This window comes from Podarcis tiliguerta (genome assembly GCF_965153285.1).
Source record: "Podarcis tiliguerta genome assembly, chromosome: 3".
NCBI classification, from domain to species: Eukaryota; Metazoa; Chordata; class Lepidosauria; order Squamata; family Lacertidae; genus Podarcis; species Podarcis tiliguerta.
Window position 1 is genome coordinate 68449406 of NC_139536.1, and position 10084 is coordinate 68459489.

At 41.3% G+C, this 10084-nt stretch overlaps 1 long non-coding RNA gene across 1 annotated transcript; it reads left to right on the top strand.

Moving 5' to 3' along the window:
* Positions 1–2656: 2656 nt before the first annotated feature.
* On the top strand, positions 2657–9804 carry LOC310674499. Its single transcript, XR_014509618.1, has 4 exons — positions 2657–2758; positions 6401–6570; positions 7766–7882; positions 9571–9804. It is a non-coding gene; the product is annotated as an uncharacterized lncRNA (long non-coding RNA).
* Positions 9805–10084: the final 280 nt, after the last annotated feature.

Genomic DNA, 10084 nt, shown 5'->3' on the forward strand with positions numbered 1-10084 from the left:
TTTAACATTCACCATCATAATCTTAACTGAAAAATAGAACAACCTAGCATGTTTGGGTATCAGGTATTTTTTCCCCTATAAAAACACACTGGAGAGCTTTATTGTTGTTTAGCAACAATGTAAAAAATACTTGCAAAAAGTATTCAAACGTCTGCTATTTTGAAGATATTCAAACCCTGCTAGACCCACTTGTTTTGTCATTTAGCTATTTTTAAAAGTATTTTTATACCGCCCTCTTGCAAAACATCAAGGTTTCTTTGGCTATGCTTGAAGCAAGAGGAAGAACAAGCAAGTAGTAGGTCCTCTGCATGGGGAAAACGTAGAAATGCTATTGGATGAAAGAGAGAAAGGGGAACTGCTCTACCTCCTCTATTTTTTACATTATAAAACCCTGCATAGATTTTTATGGATATAGTATATACATATTTGTTCTCTAAAACCCACACAGAAAATGGATGGACTGTAGTCCTGTCATGTGATGAACTGGCCTGAAACTAATTTTGTCCTTGAGTTCATCTCTAGGTATAGCTTCTATTCCTTGCATAGACAAGAGAAAACCATAGGTTAGCATAAAAAGAGAGAGAAATAGCTACTTTGTCTTAATGTTTTGAAAGAGAACACAAGGTAAGTCAAACAACTGAGTTCAAGGCCAGAGATCATGTCACTGCAGGCAAGACAAAATTCAACAAGGCATTTGTTGGCTTCCATTCTTCCTCTGGTCAAACAGTGAACTGGTACTCATTATCGAAAGTTTCTTCAGATCTATATTGCTATGCATTAAAAAATGGAATAAAGACCATCTATTTTTAACAAGAAAAAATGTTTGGAATTCAATGGTGAATTGAACATAAGGGCTTTGTAGGATTACAGTGGCCTCTTTGTACTTGATGGAAGGCCATTGAAAAATGCAATGGAGAATGAACAGAAGTCCATTTGCTTCTCATTGCAGATAAACCAGAGATTTATCAGGGATGTGATCAATGCCTAGCTTAGTGAGAATAATCCCATTTTTCTTATTCGATACAGCATGCATAATGAATTAAACTGCATTTTTACAACTCAAAAAATGGGGGGGGGGATGCATTTAAAGAGAGGGGCATTAAATCCATTCATGATCATAATATTAATGTTGTGTTTGTTACAGGTCTGGTTTTTCTAGGCAAGTTTCCTTCATAACCATAAGATATCAAAATGGATTAGAGAAGTACAGAAAATAACTAAAGATGTGGATTCTGATATATTTCTGCTCCATCCAGCTGATGTTATTTCGAGGCAGTTGCTCAAGACTTCTAAAGATTAAGCAAGAACTCTAGAAACCCAGAAATCCAGCAAATCTGCAGAAACAGAGACTGCAAGATGACCTGTCAATACCGCTGCTTCTGCATCTTACCTGAACAAGTGCTGGGCCAAGCCAAAGCAGCAGAAAAGTTGGGTCTGTATGGATGCATCAGAGGAGGCAAACTGGCGCTCCTGCCAGAACTTCTGCACAATCCCAACATCAGTGTTATTGATGGGTAGTAGCCACCCATGCTGTGTTCTGCCTCCTCTGTCAAATATAAAAGGTAAAAGTAAAGGACCCCTGACAGTTAAGTCCAGCCGCAGACGACTCTGGGGTTGTGGTGCTCATCTCGCTTTACTGGCCGAGGGAGCCGATATTTGTCCGCAGACAGTTTTTCCAAGTCATGTGGCCAGCATGACTAAGCCGCTTCTGGTGAAACCAGAGCAGCACACGGAAACACCGTTTACCTTCCTGCTGGAGTGGTACCTATTCATCTACTTGCACTTTGACGTGCTTTCAAACTGCTAGGTTGGCAGGAGCTGGGACTAAGCAACGGGAGCTCACCCCGTTGCAGGGATTCGAACCACCGACCTTCTGATCAGCAAGCCCAAGAGGCTCAGTGGTTTAGACCACAGCGCCACCTGTCAAATATAGTATGCCACAAAGTATCAGTTGCTGAGAATCCCATGTGAGGAAGATGGCTGTTGCACTCTGGTTTTGTTTGTGGGCTTCCCACAGGCATCTTGTTGGCCACTGTGAGAACAGGATGCTGCAGTAGATGGGCCTTTGGTCTGATCTAGCATGCTTTTCTTATGCATCAGTGATATTTGGCTTTCTTATTGCCTGATACAGTTAATTAATATCAAAACCAGCTGTTATATTTCTCTTTTCTGCTGCAAAGACTCTTAAAGGCTGCTGTCTGTAGCTGGTTTCCTATTTTTATTTCTATTGTTTTATACATGTATGTTATATATTTTTATTTTTATTTTAGAAATTGATTTCCTCAACCCTCCATTCTCACAGCCTATTTATAATGCATGGAGCGACAGAACAACACATAAATAACTTTGCTTAAGGAGTGCTTATAGAGGTCAGCCTTGGATTCTAATTTGTTACTTCTTGTTTCCCCATTTTAAAAAAAAAATGTTTATTCCTGTAAATTTCATGATTATGAAATATTCCTAAAATAAAATGGTATACTATATCATATATTGTGAAGCAAATGTCAGATTATAGCATACTGAGAATATCCATAGTTCTCTTCTTCTTTTGTGGAAGGCTATCAGTTTTGATGGGAAATGTGGATTGTTTACATTCTTGCCTCCCTAAGCCATTTGTAGCATGTATTTTTGTTCTTGTTTACCAATTTTCATCCATTTCCTCCCATACCCTGTGGAACATTCTGCTCCTTCACCCACTAAACAGAGAGAAGCCCAAGAAGCTACCTATCGTTAATAAATTCTTCATTTCAATACATCAGTAAGCCCTTTTTTATGCCTTAATACAAGAGAGACTGCTCTGGTGGAAACTCTTTACTGCAATGTATTTTCTTGTTAATGGCTTCAAAGTAATATGAACCGCAGCATGGGCTTAATTCCTGAATGCAGTGCTAAAATAGCCTGGCAGTATTTTAGAGTAAACTTGCTGCATTTAACCAATGGGTCTCTAAGGACTGTAGGGAGTAAAATGTAATATGCTTCTGAAAGGTATAAATCAAGGTCCCTAGTTATATGCTTTCAAATGTGTATTTGACATTGTGTGGGTCAACTGACGCTTAACAGGCAATTTGTAGCTCTGTTAGAAGCTGTGTACATAGTTCCACTTTTCGTCTTCTCAATATTTTGTATTCATAATGAAACTTAGGGTGCCCCCCCCCCCGCCCAGTAAATAAATTGGACTTTAACCTGACGTGATCCCAACTTTAGTTTAAGGACATGCAAATCCCTCACAAGGTGAAATAGGTTTCTTTTCAGCTCCAGCATTTATACTTCTAATGAAAAACCCACGTAGCCTAGAAAAGATTGCAATGTCTCCCAATTCAGATGTATTTATGGAAGAGAAGGTATTGCGAGTGACTATTAAGTTAGTGGTAAAAATTGTTTGCAGTGATGTCTGATGGGTGAACATTTTTGAGTAATGTTGCTACTCTGGTTTAGGTTGGGGCCAGGATGACACCATGCAGGGCCAGTGCAAGGATAGACAACTAGTTGGCAGGTAGAGTGCCCTCCGCCCGTGGTCTCTTTGGATCCAGAAAGACAAGCATGTCAAGACTTGCCCACCCTCCCTATGGGATTCACCAGTTGTCCATTAGGCTGAGTGTGTGTTATTCTCACATTCAGCACAAGGGGAACACCTTTTTCCTACCTTCTGCATGCTGTTAGAGCAGGCAGGGTTGCAATATTTATTGATGTGGTTATTTGGTTGCATGAAACATTATTTGAGTCACAACATGGATAGGCAAACTAAGGCCCAGAGGCCGGCCCCGGCCCAATCGCCTTCAGATTTGAAGGAAATAAGCAGTTATCCTATCTTTAAAAGACATCTGAAGGCAGTTTTTAATATTTAATGCTGTATTGTTTTTAACATTTGATTGGGAGCTGCCCAGAGTGGCTGGGGAGACTCAGCCAGATGGGTGCGGTATAAATAATAAATAATAAATAATAAATTATTATTATTATTATTATGGTCCACAGATGGTCCGGGAATCAGCGTGTTTTTACATGAGTAGAATGTGTCCTTTTATTTAAAATGCATCTCTGGGTTATTTGTGGGGCATAGGAATTCGTTCATTATTTTTTTCAAAATATAGTCTGGCCCCCCACAAGGTGCGAGGGACAGTGGAGCGGCCCATGGCTGAAAAAGGTTGCTGACTCCTGGGTCACAACTTTGGACGATATACTTCCAGCCTGTTACATCCTTTATTGACCTTTGCCCATCCTGGCTGGTTCATGCAAGGAGGGTTCACTGGGGGGAACCACGGTATGGGGAACACATTGTTGCATGATGAGGTGATACTTGGAGGTTGAGATGTGGCCACACCTGGAAAGAAACAACCTGAACCCAGAGATTTATGCCAACTACCATGCTGCCACCAGTACACCTTTTTTGGGGCTAGGGTCATTGGCTCAACTGCAGGTTCTCTTGGATCAAACTTGACTCATCCCAGTCTGAGTTCAGGCCCAGTTTTGAGATACAGTGAGCATATCTGACAACTGGATTTCCATTAGATTGATAAAGAATAAAATGGGGAAACCATACCAGTAGAAAACCAGTAGAAAATATACATGGAAATTCAGTCAGTAAGAATAGAGAGGAAAGGTAACAGCTCCATCACAAAAAAGGGATCTGGTTTGGATTTCAGTCATGCTTTGGGGCATGTTCAGGGCAGAAATAAAATAAAATAATGATGAGGTCTTCTGATGAAGAACATTGTGTAACTTGTTTTTACAGTTTATGTCAGACTTGCTAAGACCAGGCAGCGTGCTGACACAGAAGACAAAAACAGTGGTGAAAACAGAAAAAAAAATCTGCACACAGAATGCAGGTCTCATTGTCTGATGCAAAGCTGCCCCTCAGTCATTGTGAACTGTTAAGCCTAGTTGCTTGTTTACGTGCTCTCTATTGTGTTTGTATTGGTGTATTATTATTTTTTTAATATGGGAGGCTCACGTAGAATTGATTTAAGCCTGCAGTCTGTGGAACAAGAGAGATGATGCCTGAGTCCTCAGCTTGAAAGCTTCATGCAGTATCAAATTTGGGCCTGGCTGGATGCAAACCCTCCAGGTGTCCCTATTTCCAGGGACAGTCCCAGATTTACAGAAGCCATCTCAGTTTCTGATTTGATCCCATAATGTTCTGCTTTTCCTTAGGACATCTCTATTTTCATTGGAGAAATGCTGGAGGTTATAGATTTATGCGACCCCCAAGCCAGGGAGATAAGATACAACCTTTAGAAGGCACCTGAAGGCAGCCCTGTATAGAGTTTTTTAAAATGTTTAATTTTTTTAATGCTTTTTTATGTATGTTGGAAGCTGCCCAAAATGACTGGGCAACCCAGTCAGATTGGTGGGATATAAATGTTGTTGTTGTTGTTGTTGTTGTTGTTGTTGTTGTTGTTGTTGTTAAATAGAATGTCCCCATTTTCCTCAGAGAAATGTTGGAGTGTACATGGACTTTGCAGGTCTGCTCAATCAGGGATCTTCTGAAGATGTTTGTGCATTTGGCAAAAGAACAGAGTAGCTGTCTCTTTCCATGAAGGAAGACAATGGTTCTGGCACACTGTCACAACCTATCTTTAGTTGGGGTTTTGTATTGTTTAAAAACCTATCTTTAGTTGTTTTTAATTGCATGGCTGTAATTGCATGGCTGTAAACCATCTTGAGGCATATGTGAGTAGTGATTCAAACAGTAGCAAAATAATACTAAGACTATTAATAATAATGAATTAGGATGCTATAAACTGGCATGGGAACCTCAGGCCTAAGGACCAGATGCAGCCCTCGTGTTCTCCTTATCCAGCCCTGGGGGAGATCTTACTTGGGTAAAATTATCTGCATATAGGAACCCCTTTTTGCACCATTGTTGAATGTACAGAGGTTTTGGAAAGTGGAACAGGACTGCAAGCACAAACCTGTTCCCCAATTATTCAATCAATGCTTGGAAGCCACATCTGAAATGGCCTCAGAATGAAGCAAATATTTGATTTTGGCCCCACTTCATGCATTGTCTGTGTTTTCTACCCAGCCATTTGTATGAAATAGTGTCCTTATGCCTCAGCTGATGCATATGAGCACTGACAGGTGTCCACGTGCTTTGGGTTTCCGACAACCTTGTCTATGGTCCCAATTGGCTTTCCATCCGAGCCGGGGTGTTCTCCATATGTTCCTGACTACAATTCCCATCAGCCCTAGCTTGAATGGCCAATGGTAAGGGTTGATGGGAGTTGTAGTCCAGCAACATCCAAAGGGCACCATGTTGGGTAAGCTATGATCTATGCAATGAGCAGGGGGCCAAGCGCTTTGATCAAGTGTTCAGTCTGCACTGCAACAGGTGCCTTCAAGACATTTTTCTTAATACGATTAACCAGAACATTGATTATATTTTCTCTCCTAATTTTATTAGCATCGCCTTCTGCTCTCTAGCCTCTGAAGAGGAATTCTACTATTTATTGATAAATTCAGCTGATTCAATATCTAACATACTAATAATCCTAAAAATGTTTTCCTGGAAATTGGGCTCCCCTGAGTCCAATATAACTTACATCTTGGAGTGCAGTTATAGGGTGTAAAGAGGTAAGACAAATGCAGTCGAAAGCTGTGGGAAGCCAAGTAAGCATTTCAAATGCCTGCTAAGTTATCCTTTGAGGTCTTGCTTCCAAATAGAGAAAAGATGGGCACTCTGGCTCTCCTGGGGAAGCTGTTAAAGGCCTGTAGGATGTGATTTATTTGCACAGGTCTGATGAATGGCGTGAAATCAAACGACTTCAGTGAGGAAATGATAAACTATCTGGAGAATAATGCAGCTTGAAACCTAAACATATGTTTATAGTTGCTGTTCTGGGCTGATAGCCAAGAGGGCATTTTGCTTAGCAAGCTGGGTTAATATAACTCATACTTTCCCAAAAGCAACGCATACTAAACAAAAAGGGCCCCGCATTTAATATAGGGAGTAGACATATATTAGTTTCTCTTGGTTGTGGGAAAGACCAGGTACCAAAGGGTAAATAGCCATACAATTAGAACTTCAGTTCTTAATGCAAAGAAATAAATCAAGTCTATAATAAATAAATTGCTCAAAGGTAACAATTTATTAACACACTAATGTATGTGAAACAATTTGATTGCCTGAAATATACTGTATAAATTATTATTATTTATATTGTAATTCACTAAAAGGCAGTCTTTGCCAAAGTGGCGCCCATCAGAATTTTTGGACCACAACTCCCATCAGCCCCAGCCATAAGGGGATTTTGGGTGCTGGTGACCAAGTTGCTGGTTCTGGCCATGAATGGCTGAATTTAACTAGAAAAAGTTTGGGGGTTTTCTAAGTTGCTCGCTGACACATGCCTTTACATATTTCACTTATGGGAATGTGGACACTTCAGTTTGTGATTTCTGCATTAAGGCTTGTGAAGAAGGAGAAAGCCCTGGTAAAACGACAGAAAGGAAGTGAAAGTTTCCGAGTAACTACTTAATGTATACAAGCAAACAACATGTTTGGCTATATGCATAAATGATTACAACTCCTGTGAAAGGACGAATGCGTATCTGCTAAAGCGTGATACAGAAAGTTCAAGTTCTGCCAGTATATTGAAACAAAAATGTAGCTGAGATAACGGCTGCCAAAACCCAAGGATTTGTCCATCTTTAACAGTCATGTCCCTGGAATGCTGGTGTCTTGTGCTCTGTGGTCTGGTCAATATACTCCAACCCACGTTTTCCATATATTGTTACAAGTTACACAATCCTGCTATAAATCATTTCTCAGGTCCAGCTGAACGCAGGCCATGAGGGAAGCTGATCACAGACATGCTCTTGCTGCTTCTGGGCCAGCATCCATGGTAGGCGTATTTAAACACATGAGCATCTGGGATGTTTAAGACAGGTAAGAGCTTGCATCGTGTCCTGCGTTACAATTAAATCAGCAGCGTTTTCACTGTCTTGGGGAGGATACATTCTGAGTGTTCTCCATTTTTCAAACCCAACAATGAATGCGAAAGAACTGTGCACGCTTGCATCTGTAGCTACAGGGAATTGCAGTTGCCATGCCCCAATCTGTGAGTGTGCACAGAAGAAAACACACCACGTTTCAGGGTCTTGGGTCTTGGCATGTGCCCACAAGGAGGCATACTGTGTTATTCTACAAAGCATGGCACCCTCAGACTCCTGCTTTCTAAAGGTAAAGGTAAAGGGACCCCTGACCATTAGGTCCAGTCATGGCCGACTCTGGGGTTAAGGCGCTCATCTCGCTTTATTGGCTGAGGGAGCCGGCGTACAGCTTCCAGGTCATGTGGCCAGCATGACTAAGCCGCTTCTGACGAACCAGAGCAACACACGGAAACGCCGTTTACCTTCCCGCTGGAGCGGTACCTATTTATCTACTTGCACTTTGACGTGCTTTTGAACTGCTAGGTTGGCAGGAGCAGGAACCAAGCAATGGGAGCTCACCCCGTCGCGGGGATTCGAACCACCGACCTTCTGATCAGCAAGTCCTAGGCTCTGTGGTTTAACCCACAGCACCACCCGTGTCCCTCCTGCTTTCTAAGGAAACGTCCAAATGTAGGTTTCCTGGAATGCTTGGCATCGAGGGCCTGGAACTAGTTTAGTGTGTTGCGCTATGTGGGACACAAGGAACATGGGTCAGTGAAATTGAAGTAGCTGTAGGAGAATGTTTGGTTATTTCAAAGAAGAAGCCCGGCCAACATTGGTGAAAAAAGGAGTCTAGAACAGCAGCATGATTCACAGTCTATAGTTGAAATAGCAGTGTAACAGTGAGCTCTGCATCACAAGGGCGATATTTTCCATAGGCCTTAGGAAGGGTTTCCCATACAATATAAGGAGTTTTAGGAACATGCCTATTGAAAATGCCCCCATGCTTTGTAGGATAATCCTACATACTACACTGTCGCTACAGGCCAAGGGGTGTGGGATGTCACATGGAAGCAGGCCACACCGGCTGTGCTCACCTCACACTAGATCTGTAGTGTTGGGATTTACATTATAGAAGGCTGAATGTATTTATACGAGTGTGTGCTGCCTTATTTTAGAGCAGTGTATTAATAAAGCACTGTAAAGACTATTTTAATTTGCTCTTTTTTTTGGCGGGGAGGGGGGTTTAATAAGCATTTTTCTTGGTATCTTTAGCTGTTTGAAAGAAACCAAAGTGGGTTTTTCATTGAGGCAATGGTATGACAGGGTCTGGAAAATTGCCTTTGTTGGAAAACTAGCAAAAATGGAAATTGGCAAGAGAGGAAATTGTGGAAGAGTGATATTTATCTCTATGTATTAATCCAAGGTTAAGAGATATCCAGCCGCCAGTTTCTCAAAGATCCTTGTGGAGAGTTTCCCTCTCATAGATGGAGCTTATTGTTACTTGATGGAATGTTTTAAGCATTTGAACTTGTGTATGCAGATTGCTGTTCTCCCAAGACTTTGTACTTCCTGTTCTTAAAAAAAATATCATTGGTGGTTGCAATTTTCACAAAATGTTATAAATATAGATACAGAAATGTGTTAAAGTCTTTTCAGCTAACTTTGAAATGGTATGTGTACTTTTGCCAATTTTCCCTACAGACGCTTGCTTGCATCCTCTGAAAATCTCTTCCGAAGGACTGGGAGACCGATTGAAACCAGCGAGGCGAAGCTGCTGGAGGAGGAGAAAGTCAGCAAAAACAGACTCCTCCCTTTTGCACTACTTAAAACTCCTCCATGGGATCAAAAACCTTCTGTGGGTAGATGGAGCCTTTCTGTTCATGAAAGTTTACATCTGAATCCAACCCATCGAATAAAGTCAGGCTCAAATCTTAATGTAAACGTAATAACTTTTTAGACAGAAGTTTTACTTTTCCTGGAAGTAAGCTACATTGAAAAAATCCTAAAAAGACAGACATAGAAAGCTGCTGTAAGAATGTACAGTGGTACCTCGGGTTACAGACGCTTCAGGTTACAGACTCCGCTAACCCGGAAAGTAGTACCTCGGGTTAAGAACTTTGCTTCAGGATGAGAACAAAAATTGTGCTCAGGCAGCGCAATGGCAGCAGGAGGCCCCATTAGCTAAAGTGGTACCTCAGATTAAGATCAGTTTCAG